The sequence below is a fragment of the Streptopelia decaocto genome (genome assembly GCF_964273445.1).
Source record: "Streptopelia decaocto genome assembly, chromosome: 3".
NCBI lineage: Eukaryota > Metazoa > Chordata > Aves > Columbiformes > Columbidae > Streptopelia > Streptopelia decaocto.
Genome location: NC_138656.1, coordinates 67,623,977 through 67,651,287, shown reverse-complemented (window position 1 = coordinate 67,651,287; position 27,311 = coordinate 67,623,977). Strand labels below are relative to the sequence as shown.

The 27,311-nt window shown below is 39.6% G+C and overlaps 1 long non-coding RNA gene across 1 annotated transcript in view; it reads right to left on the bottom strand.

Annotated features, from left to right (window-relative positions):
• Positions 1 to 1,088: 1,088 nt before the first annotated feature.
• LOC309438302 overlaps positions 1,089 to 27,311 on the bottom strand; it is a 68,748-nt gene continuing 42,525 nt past the window's right edge. The window contains exons 2-3 of the long non-coding RNA XR_014183751.1: positions 6,620 to 6,680; positions 1,089 to 1,357 (exon numbers count right to left, since the gene is read on the bottom strand). This is a non-coding gene — a long non-coding RNA (uncharacterized lncRNA). The remainder of the gene's footprint in view (positions 1,358 to 6,619; positions 6,681 to 27,311) is intronic.

Genomic DNA, 27,311 nt, shown 5'->3' with positions numbered 1-27,311 from the left:
ATTTCTCAGTCATGCCTTTAAGAATAATGTGAATGTGGCGCAAGAGTGATGGAGGCTTTACTTAGCTGGACTATCAGTATAAAAAGGAAAAAAAAAAGTTGGAGGCCACTTAGATCCAGCAAAGACTTGGCACCATAAGTTTAATAGCAATAAATAAATCCACCAAGCAAAGATGACATAGTCTGTAGAAAATAAAATTTAGCAATTTAGTCATGGTCAGAATCAATGACACAATAGTAAGTGTCTATACCAATGTTAATCAACACCTAAGTAGGTGAGTACATGGGAAAAAATAAGCCCTTTTTTCAGAGTGGTTCTCACTGGCTGTAGGTTTTTTTATTCCAACAACAACAGAAATTGGGGCTGAAGATTTCTCCAAGTCCAAAAGGAACCTCAGGATCTCATTATCCAGAAACAAGAGAGGCCTCTGCAGCCTGAGCCTGTGCTAGGCAGCTGCAGACCAGTCTTGGGAAATGGGCAATGTGCCATGGAGCGGCCAGCTCGAGACCACTTGCTGCTGCTGCCAGGAGCAGCTTGGAAGCTGACAGCTTCGTATCCTCCAGCTGCCACGCACATCCTGCGTGTGTCCAGAGGTGGCTGTGGGTCATGTACCCCAGCCAAATGAGTGTAGGAGGAGGGCAAGTCGTGACATTGTGGTCAGACCGCCAGCAATAGGAGGGGGTGGATGCAAAGTAGTGGCTCATTCTCACACATACACAACATGCACACACATATACAAATAAGAGCCAAATTGCTTTCTAACAGCTCTGCTGTGTAGCAGATATGAAATCCATGGCTTAGGAAAACATCCCCATCTATATTTATGTGCAGAACTTCACTGTTTTTGCAGTAATGTTACCTTATGCTTTTCTTGCCCATGGGTAGTCTATTAAAAGCTCAAGGCTTAGGGACACAAAATAAAAAAAAAAGGAAGTTGAGCAGAACCATGAAAGCAACAAGTTCTAGTATTCAGTTGTCTCTTTAATGAAGAGAAAGAAGACTAAACTAAGAAAAAAAAAATAGTTAGATCTGTAAAGGCATAGATCATTATTCAGCTTCAAAACTGATATCTATTCTACATCCCTCTCTTCTCAAAAGTTAAGCACTTTTGTTCTTCTGGGAAGCTTCTTATCCATGACTAGCTTCTTAATTCCTTTCTGCTACACTTGCAAGCCTGAATTCGATGGGATAACAACAGAAAAGATCCAAAACCAACAATCATCCTACTCCAGTGGCTGCTCACATCTTTCTGTCCAACAGCTCTGAGGAGATGGAATTTCAGCAGACTCTTGGGGGTTCATATGAGACATGCAGTGACCATCACAGTCTTCAAGCATTTCTGATCTATCTCTTGCACCTGCAGGAAAAGACGAGCAAGTAATGTTTATAGACACACATTCAAATGTGCGTGCTTCCTAATCCCCCGCACAGTATGGATGAGTAGATCAAGCAATACTTCATAAATGGAAAATGACCTGTACTTAGTTATGTGCAAAATCTTAAGTGGCTTAAAGGTTTGTTTAGGACCACAAGGACTTGCTGTTTGTTCAGACCTTATCTGAGAAAACCAGATCTCTCTACTTCAAAAAAACATGGCTGGAAACATAAGGGTGACTATCTACTCACTATACTTCATGTTGGACCTGGCCACTTTATTTCAAACATAGATGGAGAGAAGAATGCCTACAGAATAAACAAGGCAAAAGGAAGAGACAGAAAATGTCTGTGCTCAAAATACTCTGAGTAGCCCAGATAACACCATTTTGAGAACTTAAATTCATCCAGCCACTTTTTATTTACACAGTATCACACAGTATCACACAGTGTGTTTGGGATTGGAAGGGACCTCAAAAGATCATCTAGTCCAATCCCCCTGCTGGAGCAGGAACGCCTAGGTGAGGTCGCACAGGAACATGTCCAGGCGGGTTTTGAATGTCTCCAGAGAAGGAGACTCCACAACCTCTCTGGGCAGCCTGTTCCAGTGTTCTGTCACCCTTACTGAGAAGAAGTTTTTTCTCAAATTTAAGTGGAACCTCTTGTGTTCCAGCTTGATCCCATTACCCATTATTTACATCACTGTTGTATACTTCTAAATAACTAAGTTTGCATTTGATTTAGGATGATAGCTGACATCTGCTCCTAGGACTGGATCCGTTGGTATAAACAAGGCCTTGAAGTCCAGTTCTCTGTCTTTGGTATGATATTAGCAGCTTTGGGTTTTGCAGTGCTTACTGGAATCACAGTGCCCTAATGTTCCTCCACTCTGGCTGAATTAAGTACAAAGGGTTGTTTATTTTCTCATCTTCTGCATTTCAGAAAAATTTCAGCCAGATCTCCTAACCTCCAATTAGATGTATCTTTTATGTCTTCTTCGCAGGCTCTAATAGATGGTCAGCTGCAGCTGTGCAATAATGGTGAAAGCAAATAGATTTAAACTCGAGATTTGGTATTCTTGAGCAAACTTGTATATAGTTGATACCTGCTTCTGTTTTTCATCAAAAGCCATGGTGATGTCTCAGTGTCCATTTCTGACCATCTCTGTTCAGCCCCTAAATAGAGACCCAAGCCAAAGCCTTATGCAGGGCCATGCTTCTGATAATGTTACCAGGATTTTATTTCTTCCTTGCTGGATTACACTATATACCCACTCCCAGCATTTCATCTGGTCCTTTGCTACTAAATCTCACAAATTTGTTCCATTTAGAATGTTTTCAAATTATTTACCCTAACCCAGGAGATAACATGATCTTCCCTCAAAAAGAGGTGCCATCTTCAACGTTTCTTCAGGAAACCTTCCTTATTTGGAAAGTCTTCATTGGCATCTTCCTCAGGTATTCACAAATAACATAGGCACTCCAAATTCCCATACTGTTTTGGTAACAGCAGTTGTTGATGGCACTCTAGCAAATGTTTTGAAGGCTTTGGTCAAAGCCCAATGCTACAGCCAGACAGCTGTGATGGCTGGCACTGACTTTCACGACCAAAACCCACAAGTGGTTTGTGATCTGTCCAAATGGTAGAGAGACTTCCCATGCAATTATTGAGGCACTTTCAAGTCCAAAGATAACAGTTAGACTTTCTGTCTCCAACTGGTGGTAATTCTATCCTGCCAGTTGATTATTCCTCAGTGGCTGTCACATTATGGGTCAGAACTATCTCTTCTCTTACATTACAGACAAATTGTTGCTCAAAATAAATAACCAGTATGGAGAGCCTGGGAAGCTCCAAAACACTTGGTTCTCTTCTCAGTACCAGGCATGTCTCTTGTTCTTAGCAAGCAATGCAAATGATTTGAAACTGCTAAAGCACAAGGAGAAAAAAGTGGTGATAAAAGTGAATGCACACATGTTTTTAGACGTTATGATTGGGAAATCTGAATCATTTCACTGTTCATCCTATTACTTCTGCAAGATGGACTCCCTCTTTGCCTCTTCTGCTACCATCCCAGTCCATATTTGTAGTTTAATCATGTAGATTTTTTGGTTTTTTTTTCTTACAGGAGACATCAGTGCCTATGTGTTTGAAGTACACTGCTTGGCTTATCAGTATTACCTCTGCATGAGGTGAGTGTATAAGCAGCACTTGCTAAATCACATTTCTAGAAAATTTTGGAAGATGATTACAGTTCATTTAACAACTTACTACATCAATATAAACAAAATGTTTTGAATGTCTAAAACATCTTGTTCTTACAATCATCTTTCAACTAAGTCCATTGTCAAGTCCTCTGTCTGTACACATAATAGAATTATCTAACATGGAGACATTAGTCAATAACTTTTATGTAGCCTCTTCAGATGTGAATATTTTTGTCTCGGTTAATGATAGAGGAGGTTCATTCAGAATATTACAATGGTGAAATTATATTGGCCTATCATCTAGACTCTCTAATTTAAGCTCAGGATTTTCTCTGAGGATGTTAAGAGCCCATTTTGTAGTCATATGTTTTGGCCTAGATATAAATTTTGATCTATACAACTCATTAACCACTTTCAACAACATCATTATGTGCATCTTCAAAGTCTGATAGAATCTTATTTGAAGGTTTACTCTAGTTTCAATTTCATTTCCTACAGGCAACCTTCTACCCAATAAATTTATATTGGTCCCTTGGACACAAGGATCAGATAAGACTCTGGTCTTTTCATTCCTTAGATATTTATTTTGTTATACGTTTTAGGTTTTATGTTTTAACATGTATTTTGTTTAGCTTCTTTGTCAGTACTACACTTGTGGCCAAAATCGGCCCTGCTATGCATGGCTGATATATATACTCCATATATACTGAGGGGTGACCTCATTAATGTTTACAAATATGTAAAGGATGAGTGTCACGAGGATGGACCCAGGCTCTTCTTGGTGACAACCGATGATAGGACAAGGGGTAATGGGTACAAACTGGAACACAAAAGGTTCCACTTAAATTTGAGAAGAAACTCCTTCCCAGTAAGGGTGACAGAGCACTGGAACAGGCTGCCCAGGGAGGTTGTGGAGTCTCCTACTTTGGAGACATTCAAAACTCACCTGGACACCTTCCTGTGTAACCTCATCTAGGTGTTCCTGCTCCGGCAGGGGGATTGGACTAGATGATCTTTCGAGGTCCCTTCCAACCCCTAACATTCTGTGATTCTGTGTGATTCTGTGATACATAAATGTGTAACCAAAGTCTGTTTTCACATCTTGGGTATCTAATTATTCATCTGTGTCATTAGTTGGCAAGATTTTACTTTCTTTCCTTTCAGACATATATGTATTTCCCCAGGATAAGAAAGTTCTTTACTCTTCCCTTTTCCTACTCTCTTTAGGATTCTACCTCACTGATTTGGAGACATGATTGATGGACTGCTTTGCATTTTCTGGCTTCATGCCTAATCTTGAGGCATTTCTGACACGACGTCACTTAAAATATACACACTCACCTGAAGTAAGCTAGCTCTTCCAGAGCAGAAAAATCCTTTGTGAGCTTGAGACTCTTTCAGCTTGTTTTTCATTCTGTTTACTAAGTCAGTTTGGTTTTCCCTCTGTCCTAAGCACAAGTCTTACAATATTCTTCACTGCTGATTCCATTGCTAATACCAATTCCATTACCTTAGGCCACGTTAAATTCACTTTTGCCATAAATTTGAAAGCTGCCATTATTCATACAAAGCGATCTGTACCATACTGTATCCTTTAAGACATTTCCAGAAAAGCAATATGTAAGCTTTGTTGCATACACAACTATAGATTCCCTTTGCATCCCAATACAAGTCTGAAATGTGACTCATTTTCCAATAATTCCATATAAGTGGTATGTAGCTTTCTTTTAAGAGTTTTGCAGATCTTCCAAAGGCCTTCTCATAGATTCTGAGACTGTAAGAAACTCTAAGTTGACAGAGACTGTGATGCTAAATAACTCAGAGGGAACAATTTTCTACCCCCGTCTACTATCTCCACCATAAGAAACCGGTGGCTACATCTTAAAATAAAATTATAATATTCATTGGTTGCACTGAGGCCCTTAATTTGTCTTAAATTTTAATTATTTGCAAGTGTTCTTTGTCAGCAACATCGTTAACTATCTACCAGAATATTGCAAGCTGGAAACAGCTGCCTAACTTAACTATGGCATGACTGGAATGGGAGTGGGGGGAAAAGCACTACCGCTTAATGACAGGGAGTAAGAGATGGATGGAGTGTTATGTTCTGGGGTAACCACATGCTGACTGTAAGCTTGTTTTTTTTTTTTTCTTAAATGAAGCATATCTCTTCGAGTTTGCCTGTCTTTTAATTTTACCACCATACTCTGCACTTCCTAGAGCTTTTAAGCATAGCTTTTTATTTTTCAAATGTAGTTTGCATACATTAGGGTCACTTTTCTTTATGTGCAGAAATACTGCAGATGTCATAAAAGAATATCAGACTCCAGGTTTCATATCTTCCTCCTTCTGAATTCTAAAGTGAGGCTCCTTGTGAGGCAGATGACTGGCCTATAAGAAAAAGAAACTTGCACAGTAGTCTTCCATCTCAATTTGGATTAAACCATCTCTCCATAGTTTATGAATGCTACAGTTTCAAAAATTAAATTAATAAGAAGCATTCACATAGGAGTTCTGTCTCACATTCTCATTTGTGCCCAAAGATTTTTTTATGTGTTTCAAATCCAAAACACGTATTTGCAGGTAACAGTAAAAAATGGAATAGTAATATATAGCCATCTTTTTGTGCATCTGAAGATGGATGTCCACTGCTGTGTGGAAATTGGACCAGTGGCCAGCTGACAATACTTTATTGCTTCTTCGCTAGTCTTTCTTCTCTCAAGGTCAAAGACCCCAGAAAAGAGGAAATTACCTGTAGAGTTGTTTAAACATTTCTCTACCATCACATCTTTCATTCAGATTTGCATGCAACAAGGAGGACAGTGATGTTACATGAACATCTGTGGGCTAACGACACATACAAATCTGATGTTTATTAACAGCAATGCACCAAGAACATACTGACTCAAAATGGAATTGATGATCCTGGTTAATCACCTGCCTTCACTAATCAACACATTTCCAGCCTCAGTCCGAAAGCATGACTTCAACAGGATATCCACCTATAAGTTGAATTCTGGGACTTAAAAAATTCACCTTACCTTGTCAGTCCTCTTTAGGACTTGAACATCTCCTCTTTGTCCAGCTGGGAGGATCTCAGTCCTGCAAGGCCAGATATGTTACATATTCATCGTCCTTCTCTTGTGCAATGTCAAGCCAAGCCAAGTCAAGTCACAACAATGTGGCATGGTATCTGCACAAATACCACGTGAAGGGGCAGTACTTATTTTTAGGAAGGAGGGCTCCAACCAGACTGGCAGCAAGGCAATTAGTGAGGTAGTATAAAGATCCTTAGACAAATATCAAGTGGAGCAGATACATTTGTGCAGATTTAGGAAAAGTGTGACATAAAACAGACAGGGTGAGGGATAAATTTTCTCAAGCTTAGTTTCAAAAGATTTAGAAGAATGGGAATAAAGAACGGAGCCTAGACAATGTGGATTAACTGTGTGGCCAGGCAGAGAACAGGGCATATATGGCAGGGGGCAATAAGATGCAAGAAAGTACTCTAGAAGGACTAAGAATTGGTGATGCAAGAAGATATTTGTCAAGCAGACAGCTACACGTTCTGTTGCAGACAGCTACATGTTCTGTTGCAGCCACCTGCAAGTGAGGTATTCCCATACCTGACTCTTTTTTTGAACCTAGTCTTTTCTCAAGACTGCCTAGCCAGGAGGTATAGTTATTCAGCCAGGAAACAGAAATAATATAATATAACTTAATTACCCCACACCCTTATATTATTATTATTTGCCGAAGTGATCAACATTTTGAATGAAAACAGAACATGTAAAATCATCAGCAAATAAAATTATATTTTATTTAAAAATATTTACAGCTTGATGATAGGCACCACAAAAGACTGATTTGTTCAGTTAAATATTTTCTTACTAATCAAAATAGTCATCAACAGAAAGCCTATTCTGACCAATTGGAAGTGTGTGGGATATTTACATTTCCCTTCTTCTGTTGCATAATAGTTAAAGGAAACTAAACCCTCTCCTTTTGACATTCAAAAAAAGAACCAAACACATGACTTCTGTTTATTAACATACCATATGCTACACATAAGCAATCAGCAAAATCTCCAAAATTCTGCAAGTCTTTCTGTGCAAAACAGTATAAAATTGTGTATCTTTCAAGTCTTTCTGACTTGAAGTCAGAATGATTTTTGTTTAATGATATAAATAGACTTAGAAGACACTTAGCTTGAATACCAGTTCATCATATATGTGGTTAGGACCAGATTATGACTTAAAAATATTTAGGTAATTTTTATATTCTTAGGTATGTTTATGAAATTGTTATACAAAACATAGCCATTATTTTCCCCTCAGAAATTCTTACAACATTTCTCCTTGGTCTTTAGCTTAGAAGCCAAAAATCTTTCAGGTTTACCATTTGGCATTTGAAAAATAATTTAAACAATGTGGATATAATCTGTTACCTAGGCCTATCAGACAAATTGCCAGGCAGTGTAGGAAGGCAGATGTTCCTTTTTTTGCTTAACTTTTTTCTTCAGTAAACCTTTTATGTTGATTCTAAAGTAATATGGCAGTGTCACAAATGACCACCTTACAGTCTGAATCACAGCAAATGTTCCATAACAAATAATTTGGCAGCCAAATCCCACCTCTTTTCATGTTGGTGAATTTCGTGTTAATAGGAAATGTTTATCATTCTAATCAAACAGGAAAATTGTTTTGCAATATTCTGTAGTTTATTCAAGAGCATCTGGTTTCATTATCCAAGACTGGAAAACTGAACTGCTTTGATTGGATGCATTAGTCACAAGACATGGGTAAGAATGCTTCCACTTGGCCAGTATTCCTCCCTATTAGTTTAAAATGTGGTCTTTCAGTAAACATTCCTGAGAAAAGTTCCCCAACTAGCAATGGCCACATGAGGCCAGCATTTAAAGTCACAGAGTAGCATATTTCAGAGATGACTCCACCAGGGACCCTATTCAACTAATTCCTTCTTCTTTTCATTGATACACTGCAGATGGGAAAGAAATGGCACACAGACCGTGGACCACTGCATGTTTCACCTCTGCAGGGGAATAAGTCTTCTCTGAACATTAAGAACACTGTAAGGTCCAGGTTTTTCTGCCACTGAGAACCAGTAACAAGGTTGAACTCAGGGTAATTAGCCCAATCACAAGGCTTCCTTTCCCTGTTAAATCCCCAGTTTTCACTGAGGCCAACCACGTTCAGATTCTCACTCTTAGAGCATGGCAGTAAGGTATCTCCAGGATTCCCTCAGTTAGGCCTCCAAGGAAATGGCTTGTGGGCTTCTGGTCTGTCTGCGCAGGCTTATCTGTGCTACAGGAACACAGTCAACAGTAAACTTGAGGTGGGCTTGCTATTGATGGACTGGCAGTGTGCCAGGTCTGTACATGTGGATGCTTTCCAAAGGGACTGAAGGACTATTGCCACCTGGTTGCCACAGAGCCTGCAGATACAGCATGGACTGCTGAGGAAGGGTTACACAGTTTTTGCCTCACAGATTTTTAGTGAGACTAGGCTTTAGGGTGACCCTAAGTTTATGTGCAATTACTGGTGTAGACAGAGAGAATGTGGTATAAAGATGACCCAACATGCTGAAGGATCTCGCCTGCTATGGATTTGGTTTTTTTCCCACAATTACTGTGGTCTTAAATCTTAATGAAAAAAAGTAAAAAGTATTTTAAATAGCAGACATTGAAGAGACCTGTTTTTTAAATTCAGTTAAGAACCTGTCTGTATCCAGCAAAGACAAAAAAAACATTGCTGGTATTTCACACCAATTTTACCCTTTGGGATTTTCTGTTTATTTTGTTTCTTTGGCTAAACATTTGGAGTAAAAATGAAGATGAAAATCTTGGAAGGAACTTTTAAAAACAAGAAATATACTCCACCCTTATTACAACATTATTCTTGTTTAGCCAAACATTTTTCCTTTAATAAATGATCTGATATGGACACACATATGGAAAAGGCATAAAAGACCTACATCAGTCACATCTTTTTAGAGGAAAAAAAAAAGAATTAGGAGAGTTGAAATATGCGAATGAATGACAGAAGGCAGAGAATATAAAATAAATATAGGGAAGTAATATACTTTTTGTGAAAGAAGAAAACAAAATAAAACACACAACAAACAAACAAACACCAAAAAAAAAACAACACCAAAACCACCTAATATCTTACATAATATTCCCTTGAGCCCATCAAGACCTTAAATTGAATTAAAAATCACATGGGCTTTGTAGTGGCTTCCCTTTGTGAGGGAGAAAGAATATGAAACAACCAGGGGCAGGGGGAAGGGGAGGGGAGAGGAGAGAGTAAATAGGTAAATAGCTCCAGAAAAAAAAAAAAAAAAGATTCACATGGGTAAACATTTTAAAAGTAAAAGTCACAGTAACCTGCACCTTAACCTCCTGAGATGCTTAAGTGAGAGGAAGATGTAAATAGAAGCTTGCGATCATTTCAGGAAGCTATCAAAGATGTGGCCTTTCCCTGTGTTTACAGCTAGTTTTTATTGCTGGAATGTTGTGCTGTTCACTCAACGTTAGTGATCGGTGCTTCAAGTATCCTCCTCAGAGCGGGACTGCTTGCTGCAGTGGCCCCTTGGGGCAGCGGGATTTTCAATGGAAAGTTGTCATATATATCACCAGTCCCCTGAAGTCTATGTAATTGCCTTTGCTGACCTACAGACAGAGGCATTTAGAGCACACTCTCTCCAAGAATTTCCAAAAGGACTTAAAACAGGGACTGTTACATTTCCTGACATCCTCTATATCTCTCAATACAGTTTTCTTCAAAACCTGATTTGACATAATCTAAGCCCTAGGAAAAAAAAAATGTTGTATGGTTTACATTCATTTTTTTCTCATTACACTAAAAATTGATTATTGATCACTAAGCCCTGTTAAAGGAAACCCCCTGAATCAGTTATTTTCAAAGGTGCCTTTGGCTACTATGTGCAGCCACCACCTGTGCAACAGAGTTCTCTCATGCAGCCCAGGGAATGTCAATATCTCCCAGAGCAGCATGTTAAAAACTCACTTTGAAGTAAGCCCTGATTTGAGTGCAGGGGCTTGCAACGAATGACCTCCAGAAATCATTTCCAATCTAAATGTTTCTATGATTCTACAATACTCTGAGTCACAATATTGACACAGCAGTGGAGGGCGGGAAGGGGGCAGAGAAAGCCTATTTATCACCACAATAAATTTAATCACTCCAAGAACATAGATCCTCAAACATTACAAGTTCATTTCTGTAGGAAATCTAGAAACTGCCACTTAAAGATGTTTATAGAAGAGTCACATTTCTTTTTTTGGAAAAAAAAAATCACTAAAAACATTACTGCAGAATTTTCCTTACTACTTTTTGCATTTTTTAAGTCAGAAATGGTTCACATTTCTCTCCCTTAACTTGAATTTAAGAGTTACCATAACAAATTTCATCATTGTACAGACAGCTAACTGTAAGCAGGCATATCATGGAAGGTGGTTTACTGTATTTTTTGTTTTGTTTCTGTATGAGAATGAGTGAATGTGTCACATCCAAAGGAGGTCTTACACCAGTTGTAAGCAGAGCTATGATGTTAAGAGAATGCCAGTTTATCACCAAAGACACACCACAGATGAAAACATTTCCAAATCCAGCTCTCGGTCATCTTAAGTCAACCCGGAATTCAGATGTTCCAAGCAGTAGACAGGGCTACATAAATCTTAAATAACAGAATATCAGTCTTTTACGAGCTCTCTGCTTTCAAGGTGTTGCTGCACGGATCTGTTCAGTTTGAGCCCATTTTTGTATACATTTTCTACAGCTTTTATAAAAAATACCTACTCAGCTGGGTATTTCCTTAATTTTATTATGTATTTCTCCCTCCAAGTGTCAGTTAATCAACATCAGTGTCAGTTCAAATGTATCCTTTCATTTCCCAGACGTTGCTTTAGTAACTTCAGAATGCTTAAAAAAATAATGCATCTGGGTTTGAGGGGTAGAGGTCTTCATTACTGATTATTTTGGAGGAGAAGAATTAATTCAGCTCAGCTCTTTATTGGCCATTGTCACTGTCCAGCAACATCACAGTGATAGTGAATCTTGTCTGTTATATAGCCATACAATCCTTACCGGTTTCTGCTGTATTGTTATACAGATGTACATGACAGACAAAATGAAATTACTGATTTGGCTGAAATCTTTTCCAAAGGTAGCTGTGCCTGCTGTTCTATGGCACTTAGACAACTTGGCTTAGGAGTGGAAAAGGAGGTCCCATCAAAAATTCAATTATCTTCTGCCTACTTCTCGGGCCAGAATTTTTGGGTTCTCAAGTCTCCGACTTATGAGGCTGCAAGACAATGTATTCCACAAAAATCTCCAGCATTTCCAGTATATAATGACCCCAGGACCAATGGAATGACATACAGTTATTTATTCTCCAAATCTGAGAATTTCTAAATTGTTGCTTTTCACCCCATACTGGGATCAAGACAAGTCTCAAAATAGCAAAAATTCTCCATAACACAGAACGATTGTTTCCACTTGATTTCCAGCAAAATACCAGCTTCCCAGAACTATATTGGTTTGGGTTTCTTTGTCCAACATGATGCTTACCCAATTTGAATCCTAAAAACGTTCATCCCTGTTGTTCTTCAAGACAGTGCTTTTTTTCTGCTGAAATGTGGAAGTAAAAGCATGAGTGAATTTACCTAAATTACATTTCACTGCCACTTGGAAGCCATCCAAACAGTGAAACAGTCAGTGCAAATTCATTCTCAGGGTAACAGTTTTGGCCTCCATGTTTGTCTATATCTGCATAAACTCAAAATGAATACAAATGTGTGCAAGAAGGGATTAATATTCTCATGCACCAAAGGTTTTCCAAGGTTGAGTGACTGATAAATAAGCCTGTCATGATCTTCACCATTTTGATATTACAACACCCAAAACACATAACTGTATCTCCACATACTGTTATTTTTAAAAGGCTCCATTAATAATTCAGCTCTTTTTTTCTACTGCTTTTTCTTTCCTTTTATGGAGTCTAGCTATCAGAAAAACTAGATTTTTTTTTTTCTTGCAATACAAAAAAGTCTTGCCAAAAAAATTTTCACCAAACCGGATCTGTGAGCCTGGTGGCAGAGCTGGTAACATCTTCAGATTGCTTATAGATTTTCTTGAAGCCACATCACTTCCAGTTCCCCTTATCTATGTGTCCTCCCTTGGTCACATGAAATCTTCTTATGTGGAATTCTTACTGCTGCTCAATTCTGCCATCAACCTAACCTACCTTTTCTTAGAGAGGGGATATAGCTCTGGCTTTTAACATTTCTATGCCAGCTTGTGGTGAACTTCTCTTTGTTTGTACCTTCAAGATTCAGTTCTTTCCTCATTTTTCCCTTCTTTCTAAAAGGCTCCAGCTAACACTGGACACAGAAAACTTTACTGGCACTGATCAGCATGTATGTAGACCCTTGCAGATTCACACACGAATGTCCCATGGGTACCTGCCTTGCACTCTGTAGAGTATTTCTGTAGCTTCTGATATCTTTACCACTACCCTAAATGAAATATCCCTTTCCAGTTGGATTGCTTGAAATCAGCTTCAAGATCAAACATGACATCATGGTAAAAACCTGTTAATTCGGTAAAGATAGAGAAAGAAAATGTAAGACATAATACTTGCTGCCTTTCTTTCCTTCTTGGACATGTTTCTACGTGTACTCTTGATGAGGAGGAATAGCTGCTAAAGACAGGGAGCGGCCCCTAAAAGGGGCCCTAGAAGATGAGCTTAGCTCCCAGATGCCTTTATTGGAGCACACTAAAACTGTTTATATCCTACCGGTCTGAGCAAACATCCCTTGCTTCACCGAGTTCTGGGACAGCATTGTCTGCCTTTCTGATTCACAAAGTTACATCTATAACTAGGAAATCGCGGCTTCAGCCTTCTAGTAAATCATGCCTTCTTATGAAATAAATTTTTATTTGTATATAAAGAACACGTGCAATTTATTTTTTTAATAAGGCAAGTCTCCCAAGAGAATTTGGCAAGGAACTGTTACTCTAATACTTTGGCTGTCTTTGCAAAGATGATTGTCTTGATAATTTAAAATGTCATAGGATGTTTGCAGGAACAATAGACCAGATTCCTGAGCTGGTGTAAATTGGCACAACTTCACAAACATCAAAGAAGCCATGCCAGTTTACACTAGCTCATCAATGTTCACAGATTAAATGGATGTTTTGTGGTTTACTACATGTCAGAAAACTTGCAGTGCAACTCCATCCCTCATAAGCTATGCCGTAAAACTATTTGATTTTTAATACATCTGTAAAAACAAACATTTTCATCAAAATACTGACCTCAAACAGTTCTTTAACATCATAGTTGAAAACCACATCCTTAATACTTCAGAGAATGAGGGTGCAAAAAAGACTAACGACTGGCTACCTTGAAGTACATGCTAGATTTGTTCCAAGCAGATGTGAACTCCAAATGAAAATGCAATGCTTTTCCACACCTTGATCATGAGAATGTATTATTAAAACTATTATCTGTAAAGTTTAACAGAAGTTTTATTCTGAAGCAGCTCCCTCTCCACTGATACTAAAGCATTCCCTTAAGATTCATGTATTTGGTTTTAGAGTAAATACTCCATCATTCTTTTCCAAGAACACTAATTTGCAATAGAAATATTTTTAATTGTTCCAAAGTTTTGCTTGAACACCTTTTTGGCTCAAAGAAAATCATCCGCTTTTAAAAATAATATTTGTGTATGCCCATACACTCAATACAATATCTATATATCTATATATTTTAAAATAAAAATGACATAATGAAGAACTATGAAGAGTGAGCTTTTCTGCATGAATTATACATAAAATGAATTATATTTTTATAGAAACATAAACACAAAGTCATAGAATCATTTTGTTTGGAAAAGACCATTAAGATCATCAAGTCCAACCACTAACCTTACATTGTCAAGTCTACCTCTAAACCATGTCCTTAAGGACTTCATCTCTGAGTCTTTTAAACATCTCCAGGGATGGTGACTCAACCATTTCCCTGGGCAGCCTGTTCCAATGCCTGACAACCCTTTCTGTGAAGAAATTTTTCCTAATTTCCAATCTAAACTTCCTCTGGTGCAACTTGAGGCCATTTCCTCTCATCCTATCACTTGCTACTTGGGAGAAGAGACCAACACCCACCTCGCTACAACCTCCTTCCAAGTAGTTGTAGACAGCAATAAGGTCTCCACTCAGCCTCCTTTTCTCCAGACTAAAGAACCCCAGTTCCCTCAGCTGTTCCTCATAAGACTTGTGCTCCAGGCCCCTCACCAGCTTCGTTGCCCTTCTCTGAACTCTTTCCAGCACCTCAGTGTCTCTCCTGTACTGCGAGGCCCAAAACCGAACACAGTGTTCAAGGTGCAGCCTCACCAGTGCTGAGTACAGGGAGACAATCACTTCCCTGGTCCTGCTGGCCACACTATTTCTGATGCAAGACAGGATGGTGTTGGCCTTCTTGGCCACCTGGGCACACTGCTAGCTCATACTGAGCCAGCTGTCAAACAACACCACCAGGTCCACTCTAACAGCACTTAGAAAAAAAATAAACAACTTTCATTGAAAGATCAAAAATCCCTTAACAAACATCTGTGAGCCTCAAAACACTCTTCTGAGACAATTGCATATGATTAGACACATTGATGGATCATTCAGCCATATTAAATAATTGACTTATATTCAGCCACACTAGGAATAGAACCAGGAACAAACAGTTCATATCACTTCCAATCGCAAAGAGGAGTGGTGAGTAGGACAGGAAGGACACCATGGGAGGTGCCAGGAAAACAAGGTCATGAGTTCAAAGAGAGGGCACAGCAGTTCTATTCAAGTCCCCAGAACAGGAAAGAGCAGGGTCTGTCCCCACAGCAAGCCAGCTTCTCATAGCCTAGAGGTGCGTTTGCCCAGAAGCATGCCTTCTTCTTCTGAGAACCTCCTGTCTTCCGAATTCTCAAAAAAATCTTGAAGTTCACTTTGTTTATATTTTCCCCCGTCTGGCTTTACCTGCCAGATGTTATGACTGCCACTCCTTTCTCATTTTTCCTTCCACACTTTGACTGGTGACTGATAACTATTGAAGATCTCCTGTAGACCACTTGCACTTAGATGAGCTGGAAGACCTACCTGGGCTTTTTGGTTTGTTGGGTTTTTTGGGTTGTTGTTGTTGTTTGATTGTTTGTTTTGTTTTGTTTTGTGTTTGTTTGGTTGGTTTGGTTTTTTGTTTTTTGTTTTTGGTTGTGTTTTTTTTTTTTTTTTTTACAGAAACAAAACCCTGGCTCCTGCTATAGTAGGGATTTAAGAAACATGAGTTGCACATGCCAAAAATCCATCTGTCTCAAACATTAAGGGCAGAAAAGTAGATATATCTGGTGAAATATGGGGCACAGTGACCCAAATCTAGAATTCTGGATCACCTTAGCCGTTATCTTTAGCAGTCCCTTTCCATCATTGCTAGATGGAGTGATATAAGGATGCGATTAAATCTTTGTTTCCATATTTATTACAATAGAAAGTTGTGCAGAAGTTGCTTTTCTATTAATCCATCATATGTTGGCTTTCACAAATGTTTCAAAACCTGCCAACAGAAAAGAAACTGCTACTATGTTGGGCTATAGTAGACTCTGTAATATACTAGTCAAAAGACTTTCCAAGTGTACATTTTCATTAACCCTGACATAAGCAAAGAAAGGAAAAATTGTTCCTCATCCCTTTTCCTGTCTGCAAGAAGTAGAAAATCACACCCATAAATTTACAGCAGAATGGAAGTCACGCTCCATAGCTCTAGTTACAGTGCTCTCTAAAATCAATAGAAATTGAGCTGATAAAGTACTTACAAAAACAGCAGTCTGCTTGGCACTAAAGACAAAGTTAAAAATTGAAGTGGTCCTCTGGAATAGCCCACCCCAAGAGACAACAGGTAGTAATGCGGATAAGAGCCTGCAGAACAAGCACTGGGCAAAGACGCAGGGTCTGCCACAACTCAGTGAACAGCGTAGATGACACTTTTTGATGTGGGTCAGGCGGAAGCAGGTAGTTATTTTTCTTTCTTAAAGCAATTGCTCCAAAAATGTGCCAAAGAACTGTCAAAGCTAGTACCTCTAGCAACAGGCTTTAGTAGAAAATGATCATTCTAACAGTCAGTAATACAAAAAGTCTGTATACTAAAGTTTTATTTATAATTACCACGAAAAATAGTCTGACATAGCAATTTATTCCACTACAAATACTATTTTTCCTTATTGCACAGTATCACAGTATGTTTGGGATTAGAAGGGACCTCAAAAGATCATCTAGTCCAATCCCCCTGCTGGAGCAGGAACACCTAGGTGAGGTTACACAGGAACATGTCCAGGCGGGTTTTGAATGTCTCCAGAGAAAGAGACTCCACAACCTCCCTGGGCAGCCTGTTCCAGTGCTCTGTCACCCTTACTGAGAAGAAGTTTCTTCTCAAATTTAAGTGGAACCTCTTGTGTTCCAGCTTGATCCCATTACCCCTTGTCCTATCATTGTTTGCCACCGAGAAGAGCCTGGCTCCATCCTCGTGGCACTCACCCTTTATATATTTATAAACATTATTAAGGTCCCCCCTTAGTCTCCTCTTCTCCAAACTAAAGAGACCCAGCTCCCTCAGCCTTTCTTCATAAGGGAGGTGCTCCACTCCCTTAATCATGTTCGTTGCCCTACGCTGGACCCTCTCCAGCAGTACCCTGTCCTTCTTGAACTGAGGGGCCCAGAACTGGACACAACATTCCAGATGGGGTCTCACCAGGGCGGAGTAGAGGGGAAGGAGGACCTCTCTCGATCTACTAACCACCCCCCTTCTAATACACCCCAGGATGCCATTGGCCTTCCTGGCCACAAGGGCACAGTGCTGGCTCACGGTCATCCTGTTGTCCACCAGGACCCCCAGGTCCCTTTCCCCTACACTGCTCTCTAATATGTTATCTCCCAACCTATACTGGACCCTGGGGTTGTTCCTGCCCAGATGCAGGACTCTACACTTGCCCTTGTTAAATTTCATCAGGTTATTCCCCGCCCAACTCTCCAGCCTGTCCAGGTCCCGCTGGATGGCAGCACAGCCTTCTGGCGTGTCAGCCACTCCTCCCAGCTTAGTGTCATCAGTAAACTTGCTGATAGTACACTCAATTCCCTCGTCCAAATCGTTAATGAATATATTGATTAATACTGGCCCCAGCACTGACCCCTGAGGCACTCCACTAGATACTGGCCTCCAACTAGACTCCGCACCATTGACTACCACTCTCTGGCTTCTCTCCCTAAGCCAGTTTGCAACCCACCTCACTACTCTGTTGTCTATACCACACCTCCTCAACTTAGCTGTGAGGATGCTGTGGGAGACTGTGTCAAAGGCTTTACTGAAGTCAAGGTAGACCACATCCACCACTCTGCCATCATCCATCCACCTTGTTACATTCTCATAAAAGGCTATGAGGTTGGTCAAGCATGACTTACTCTTGGTAAAGCCATGCTGACTGCCCCTAATAACCCTCTTATCCTTGATATACCTTGAGATGGCACCAAGGATAAGCTGTTCCATTACTTTCCCAGGGACAGAGGTGAGGCTGACCGGTCTATAATTACCCGGGTCCTCCTTCTTGCCCTTTTTGAAGACTGGAGTGACATTTGCTTTCCTCCAGTCCTCAGGTACCTCTCCCGTTTCCCAAGACTTGGCAAAGATGATGGAGAGCGGTCCATCAATGACTTCAGCCAGCTCCCTCCGCACCCGCGGATGCATCCCATCTGGACCCATGGATTTATGGATGTCCAGACTATTTAATTGCTCCCTAACCCAGTCCTCATTGACTAAAGCAAACTCCTCCATTGACCTGGCTTCATCCGGGGTCTCAGGGGTACAGGGCTCCCCAGGACAGCCTCCAGCAGAGTAGACAGAGACAAAGAAGACATTCGGTAATTCTGCCTTCTCTGTATCTTCTGCCACCAGGGCACCCACCCCATTCATCAGTGGGCCTACATTGCCTCTGGTATTAGTTTTATCTGCTATGTATTTGAAAAAGTTCTTTTTGCTGTCCTTGACCCCTCTCGCCAGCTGTAATTCTAAGGAGGCCTTGGCTATCCTAGCTGCCTTCCTATATCCTCTGACAGCAGCCTTATATTCTTCCCAAGTGGCCAGCCCCTGCTTCCATGACCTGTAAACTCTCCTCTTCTGCTTGAGCATACCCAACAGATCCCTATTCAACCACGCAGGCCTCCTGGCTCCCTTCCTTGACTTCCTACATGTGGGGATGCTCTGATCCTGAGCGTGGAAGAAGCAATCTCTGAATGCAATCCAGCTATCTTGGGCCCCTTTACCTTCAAGCAGTCTTGCCCATGGGATTTCCCCCAGCAATTGCTTGAAAAGGCCAAAGTTAGCCCTGCTAAAGTCCAGGGTTGCAATTCTACTTGCTATTCTGTTCCTGCCACACAAGATGTTGAACTCCACCATCTCGTGGTCACTGCAACCCAGGCAGCCCTCAACCTTTACTGCTGCGACCAGACCCTCCTTGTTAGTGAGGATGAGATCCAGCAGTGCACCTCTCCTAGTCGGCTCCTCCACCATCTGCATGAGGAAGTTATCATCAATGCACTGGAGGAACCTCCTGGACTGTGGCTGGCTGGCTGAATGGTCCTTCCAACAAACGTCAGGGAAGTTAAAATCACCCACAACAGCCATGGCCTGTGACTGTGAGGCCGCTCTCAACTGCCCATAGAAGGCCTCATCAACTTCCTCAGCCTGATCTGGTGGCCTGTAACAGACGCCCACAACAGTGTCACCCCTGCCAGCCTGCCCCTTGATCCTGACCCATACACTCTCAACTCGCTCGTCATCCGCTCCTGGGCAGAATTTAGTACATTGTAGTTGCTCTCTCACATAGAGAGCAACTCCACCACCACACCTGGCTGGCCTGTCTTTCCTGAAAAGGGCGTAGCCATCCATGACCACATTCCAGTCATGTGAACTGTCCCACCATGTTTCTCTAATTGCCACCAGATCATAATCTCCCGACCGAATATTTCTTTTTTATGTTTTGCTTAAAGATATATTTGCAGTGAAAGAAAAGGGCAAGAAAGCTCTTGACTTCCAGTTCAATAACAAGTGGTTCCTAATAGACTAATGAATGAGGACAACAAAAATCAGTGACTCCAGCTGAAATGCATCTGCCAGATCTGATACATGCATACTGTGCAGAGGTCTCAAAGTACAGGTATTATTAAAAGAAGTATATCTCTTGTTGGAATATATTAAATCATTTGAATCAATTATATTCAGGAAGACTTTGCAATAATTTAACATATTTTAAGCAGTATTCATGCTGTCCCTTCTTCTCTTGGAGGAAAGTCATTGTGTTTAACGGAGGAAAAACTCTGAGATACCCAGAATGATGGTGATTTAGGGTTTCACAGTAAAGGCCAACACTCCTGTGAAACCTGAAGGACAAAATAATGCATGAACACTGAGAATATATTCCAGAAATATCATTCAGTTTCATCATGAACTTGGAAGAGGTGTCCTGTCAGTGGATCCCTGTTCAACACAAAATACTTTGCAGAGTGGACTTAAATACTGGGATAGCTATCTTTCTTTTAGACAGATTTTATTTCATCTTGGCTAGCAAATGCAGTAGGAAAATGTCCTATTTGTACACGATAACAGTAACTCCAGGATGATCACTTTAACAGCTCCTTTCTGAGAAAGTTTGTATCAGATTTAAGAAAACAGGAGCCACGCTAATCTGTTGTTAATCCAAACCACAGGCAACAGTAGTCTGAGGTCCTAAACTGCTCATGCATTGTTATAGGACTGTAAACAGAGCAGCTACCCAGAGAGGAGGGAAGACCTGGGAGACGAAATCCTGGCTGGAGACTTAGTCTCCACATCTCTTCTTTCTCTCATGCTTTGACCTTTGTGAAACACCCACATTTACATTGATTGATAGCTTCCATGGGCCGTCTGAAGTGGGAAAATCTCTAAGTGCTGAGGTTCTGTTTATAAATTGCTATAGATCTTCTGAGTACAATGCATTTTTTTATTACCATTTTCTTTTAAAAACGACAGTCTTAAATTGGTGATACACGAAAGGTAATAAAATCCATAATGCTTGCCAGAAGACTATCTACCTAAATCCACTGACACTGTGGCACAGGCTTTCAGTCTCCAGGGAACTGCTTCAGGCCAGAGAGGTAAGAAATAGTGAGCCTTGGATACAACCTGACTTCCCAAAGGAGACAATGCTCAAATCTCTATAATTATATGGCATTACCACATTATCAGGAGGTGGAATAGTTAAAGGAATAGCTGATTCTTGTTCATTTGCTTAATATAAATTTTGAAGCATGGCTAACATTCTTCAGAAGAATTTATCAGTCACTAATTGTATTTCTTGCTGTAAAAGATATGTTTTCCCCCGCTTTTTCATCCGGTGTAATTCATATATTCAGTAACCAGCCACCTTTCTCTCTGGGTGTGGTTTTTTTCTTGTTTGATTGGTTTTTTTGGACTGCTTCTCATGTTTATTGGACTATGACCCTGGTGATCAGAATTACTTAATGGCACAGCAGCTCAGTCAGTAGTCACAAGGCACAGGACAAGCCCCTATGCTGTGGGTACAGATGCACTCATCACAGCAAATTTTGTCTGACGAGCACTACAAAACGCACTGCAGAACCACTTCATCTTCTGCCTTGGAGCCAATGGAAATTGAAGACTCTCAACAGACACTTTGCAGCATAACATGGCCTGAATCTGAGTTAGCATTGCATCAACCCTGCTTCGCTGAGTGTGAGGTATTCCCAACTCACTTTGAGTTTGCAGTCATGGGCCTGTTATCCTTAAACTAGGTCTGTGCATCCAGTGATACAAATGTGGCCTGGATCCATCTTGGGCACATGACTGCATTGCTGCACACCTTCCAATGTTAGGCCTTTTTTATTTTTTGCCCTTAAGAATATTTAGTAATATTTGTTTAAAATTGCATCAGAGTTGCGGAATACAGCCTAATATGTTTCATGTGACAATGTGATTTATAATAATAGGGTTAATAAGTGGCATGATCACTCTGTCTTAATGGGTTTTTTATGATGGAGAGGACACAAATTTACTTTTAAATTACCCAATTTGTTTCTTGTCTTCTATAAGGTCATCCTTTTTTTAATGCTGTGCAGAACTCATGTAATGTGGGTGTCTGGTGACTTCATTACTGTTAGCATGTGAGCATTCATTATCCCATCAGCTTTCCTATTAGCTGTGCACACACCTACAAAACATAGCTATTTTAACTGTGATGGGCCATTAAAGGTTTGAATGGTTGGTCGTGTTCCCAGGATTATTGAAATCAATAGAACCAGCTATTCAGCTTAATGGGATAACTAACACCATTAAAATCAGTGGCATATGAGCCAATACTATTGTTCTCAAGCACATGTTTCCAGATAGGAGCATCTAACAATTTAGAAACAGGACTGCCAGTATGCCTTTAACGAGAATATTCTGTAAATCTATGTAGTATTATTTCATTTATTGGAAAGCAGTGACTTTTTTTTTTTTGTCTTTTCTGCAAACATTTCAGCTTTCTCCTGTGAAACAAATCTGTTTTCTTAAAATCACAGCACCATGTACTACTCCAAGCATTGTTTTATTTAAACATCATTCAGGCCTTGACAATACCAGGCCTCCCCTTTCAAAATTCTGGTTTATTTCAAAGGCAATGCAGCAGAAATCCTTGTTCTGGAGAGTTCTGGTACTGTACCACAGCAGTCACCTTTTCTATTTGTTACTCTTTTCTTAACCAGCATTTTTAACACCACCTTTTTATGTCTCGATTTGAACTTTATAAAAGTTCTTAGTGTTACAGGGAGAATTATACTGATTTAGACTTAATCATGGCCTATAAAGGCTGTGATTCTACCATTCTTGGCCATTCTTATATATGCAAAAAAGAAATTATTTTGACTGTTCACAAAAAGCATGCTTTACACAGTCATGCTCCGTAGCTCCTGATCTGCACCGCTGACATCTTCTGTATTGCTCCTGAATATCCAGTCTCATTTTACTATCTCACAAGCCGTCACTTTTCATAATTACAGCTGTGTTAATCTTTGTGTGTTTACCTTATTATCAGTGTACAGCTTAAAGCATCCATCTTACAGTTTGGCTGTCTATCAGTGGAGAACTATCCCACCAGAGTCCTGTCTTTTACAAGCTGCTTTCCAGCACTTTGCAGAATTACAGTTTTTCAATTTAAACTCTTGTTGCATTGTATACTGAAAGGAATTTTATTAGTTGTTCTTACCAACATTAACAAGAGGACTCAAATATTATAGGTTAGCACAGTCAAATTTTCACTGACCTGGGCCTTATGATGGTTCCTAAAGCAATATTTAAAGATATTATGAAGAAAAATATATAGAATCACTACTGTAAAACATTTGCACTTAGGACTTTGCAAAAACTTTCATCAGTTAATATTCATTTATCTTGAAATAATGAATCATGCCTTAGTGAGTTAGCAATTCCATCACTTTTCTGTTAGGTGTGTGGCTTATAAGGGTGTTGCTAGCCTAGGAAAAAGCAGTCAGAGCTTTATTTGTGTCTATGGGTCTACTGTTATCCAGGCTCCAACAGTATTTACAGAATCACAGAATGTTAGGGATTGGAAGGGACATCAAAAGATCATCTAGTCCAATCCCCCTGCCGGAGCAGGAACACCTGGATGAGGTTACACAGGAAGGTGTCCAGGTGGGTTTTGAATGTCTCAGAGACGGAGACTCCACAACCTCCCTGGGCAGCCTGTTCCAGTTTTAAGGAGAAAGTATTGTGAAAAAAATAAAATAAAATAAAATAAAATAAAATAAAATAAAATAAAATAAAATAAAATAAAATAAAATAAAATAAAATAAAATAAAATAAAATAAAATAAAATAAATGAAATATCCCATAAGAAATCATTTGGTTTTTCCTGAGTTCAGAAACAAAGTCTGTAAATAAAATAACCTCTGGAACCATCTGTGCGTCAGGCAGGTTTCAAAGTTCCCCACTCTGGTTGGAGGTTTCATTCCTCAGATCTCAGCATGGACACAGGCAGGCTCAAACTTTTGTCAGGGTCTAGGCTTTCCTCTTCTGTGTGATGCTCTTCACTTGACCAGACTTATGCAATCTCCAGGACATTAAAATAAAACTTGCTCGTGGTATCTAGGGAAGGCAGAGGACTAGCCTGTATTTTAGAGATACCTTTCAAGGTGTATCTACACAGGTCTTTCAGGACTGGAATGATGCGGGCCTGTCATCCAGGCAACCTGTAATGCCCAGCTGAGCAAATCACATTAATTGATTGCTGTTAACTTTAGAAAATAAAATGCTTTCTTTTGCTGAATAGTTCCTAACCTTTGCAAAATAAGAATTGTGAACATAGCACACTTACCTTCCTCCTGCTGAGTAATTTTTCTATTTATTGGTATTAGCTTTCAAATGACAGTACTAAAAAGCTATAATGATCTGTACTGAAGACACTTACCAAAGGGCTCATTAACAGCTGAGATGAGCTGTAAAAGAAACACATAAAATGTCAAGCTAATTTTAAAAATCACGTTACACTGGGGAATAGGCAATTAAACAATAACACTTATGTAGCACAGGAAGGTCTGAAAATGAACATAGCAGAGCAACAGACACTGCTGTCATTAGGAATCCAGCTCAGCTCCCTTAGTGTGTAACAGGAATCAAAGTCCCGGAAATGTAAGAAAAGATACATATATATTCAGCATGAAAACGCAGTAATGAAGACCCATGCTTCAGGCTTACCATATAGAATGTGTCAGAGGGCACCCTATCTTACAATAGACAAAATGGGATTCCAGCCTGTATTCCCCAATGACAGGCCATCTAAACAGATGTGTAACACTAGAGCAGGGATGGCTGTGAGCTGTCATAACATTACTGCCAGCTCTGTGGGGAAACCTGTGACAGGGTGGAGGAGACCAGCAAGCACACAGTCTTGAGCTGAGCTCATGAAATGAATTCTGGCTTAGGAACCTTGTATGTGCTCAGATTCTGAAAACCTGCTTGAGGCAGACCTAACGTAAGTACCCATGTTCCCTCTACAAACAATGGAGACCTCTAGATGGGCGACCCTGTTCCTGCTGAAGTTTTGATAAATAGGTCAGGCAAAATGGATGCCACACCATGGGTTTTTCGCTTGCACTCCTTGGACTATCAATCCTAAATCTTTAATTGTCTTCCAAAAGAATGAGAATTGTCACAGAAAGACTGTGAATGACAGAATCACTGAAAATAGAGACAGAATTTTTGATACTTAGTCCTTGCAGTTTGGCCATTAGCTCACATTCTGCACCCAAGTGACCTTTCTGTTTGTGTTTATAATAATTTGTCATGGGAATTTCTTAATCATCATGAAATCTCTGTAGTTCAGAGTGCTTCTGTCTTTTCTTTCCCTACGGAATTGCTCATATGAGTGAATTGTCTTACAGATGTTCTGAAGAAGTATTTGAACAGTCAGAAAATCTTTTGAAAATTCAGTTAAAGACTTTTAAAAATGAGGTTCAGGTTCCTGAAGTTCCACCAAAAGTTTGGATGCCAGTCACAGGTTCCTGTTGTTTTTTTAGCCCTAATTCATTTAAAGGGAATGATTATGGGGTACTGTGCAGCTACTGAAAAATTAGAATGTACAGAATTGGTCTTCTTGTCAACAAAAGATAATTCATACGCTGTTGAAATATTTAAAAGTGTGCAATCATGCTTCCCTGTGATTTCATGAGTAATAAAGTTTGGAAAAATACAGTAAGAGTATTAAAGTTTTCATGGCTTGTTGACTTGTTCCCTATGTGTTTGAAGGTTGTTTGGGGTTTTATTTCTAATGTTTCTTTGCTCAGGAGAAGCAACTACTTGGAAGGATAGCGGGTCTTTTGGGTTACTTTGTTTGATTTTGTTTTTTTCTTTTCAATTTCCATTTGAGAAAGCAGTAATTAAAACGTAAACCCATAATTTAACTGCTCAGTCCCTAGGTCAGGCCTGCACTTTGGGGGAAACTTTGTCATTCTTGAGCTCCCTTTGGTATCAAGGGGCTGAAATGAAATGTTTAAGTTGAAATAATTTTCTAAAGTCACTTGAGAAAAAGTAATGGATTATATGACATGATACTGTAGCCATCAATAGAAATTTCCACTGAATATGACAGAGAAGGCAGAAGACATCAGATAATGAACACAGGATGACAGAAGAAAAGTCCACCAAAAGAAATCGGTTTTCAAAGCAGAGTAGAAATAGGAGCATGGAAGTGGACCACTGAGGATAACAAGGGAGTTCACCTCCTAAGTTATTTCTAGTCATAGATCCCATACAGCTGGAGAACAATCAAGTAGTTATGGCAGTTTTTATGTACATTTCTATTCACACCCCAGAAACCTGCAGTCACTTAATACAATAATGGTGGTGGAGCGGGGAAAAGAACATTATTGCTACTAAAAAAAGAAGCCAGGTCTCTGAAGACATATTCCTTTTTTAGTTCAAGGATGGATTGGACACTTTTGGAAAGCAAATATTCTAAAACAAGGAAAACAATAATGATATGTCAGCTGCTCTAAGAAAAATGATTTGACAAAAAATGTTGCAGTCATGGAAAATAGTCTTGAAACCAGATTTTGTTGTTAGATTTATTAAGGGTTTTGGTTTTTTTCACTTCTTTCTTTGATGGCAATGTGGAAACTCAAATCCAGCATTCAAACTGTAAAAATGACATACAAAAATAAATATTGGTGCTGCTGAAGGAAGATATTCTTGAAATAGTTGTATGGCTCATGCAGACAAAAGCTCATCTTGAGCCCATTCTTAAGCATTTGCAACACATGGGATACATTTGAGATTTCTTCATAAAGTACCACCAGTATGTTAAAGCGCACTCCAAGTTTGAGCCAGCCCCATAAGCTTTTGTTTTTATGAGCTTCCTGCCAGTTAAAATAATATGTTCTACCACACACACACATATTTGCATCTATACAATCCAATGTATATGAAACTGGGTTTATATGTTGAAGTAAGGTTTTTCCTAAATTCTTTTAGTATTTTAATGCACACTTCTAAAGTTATAAATATTGGAATTAAGGTACCCTGGTGGTATATAAATTTTCTTCATCAATTAGATGTCTACCTTCATAGAAAAAAAAAAGAAAAAAAAAGTACAGTATTCTCTTTGAGGTACCACATGGCCATTCACAAGTTGTGTCTCATTTTCTGGCTCTACCATTGGCGTCACGTATAACACTTGGCAGAATATTGAATCCTTTTGTTTTGTAAAATGGGAATAAGACTTTACTGTAACAGAAGGAATATCCAAAGGAATGAGACAAGACCACATACTTAAACAAAGTATGAAGGCAGCTTGTGGCTTTATACAGTAGCATCTCTCTGCCTCAGTGCTGCTGACACGTCTTCCTATCCATCAGAGGAACATTTTTTTGCAGCCCTCTCCTCACTCTAAAACCCTGCTCCAGTTGGTGAGAGTGAGACAAAAGACCATTAGGGCTCTGTGTTCCTTGGGTTTTATCTGGCTTACCTACTTAGATTAGAAGATGCTGGCCATCACGACCACCTTCTTAGACACTACCTTCTGTGAGAAGTAGGCATATACTTTTCTTTATG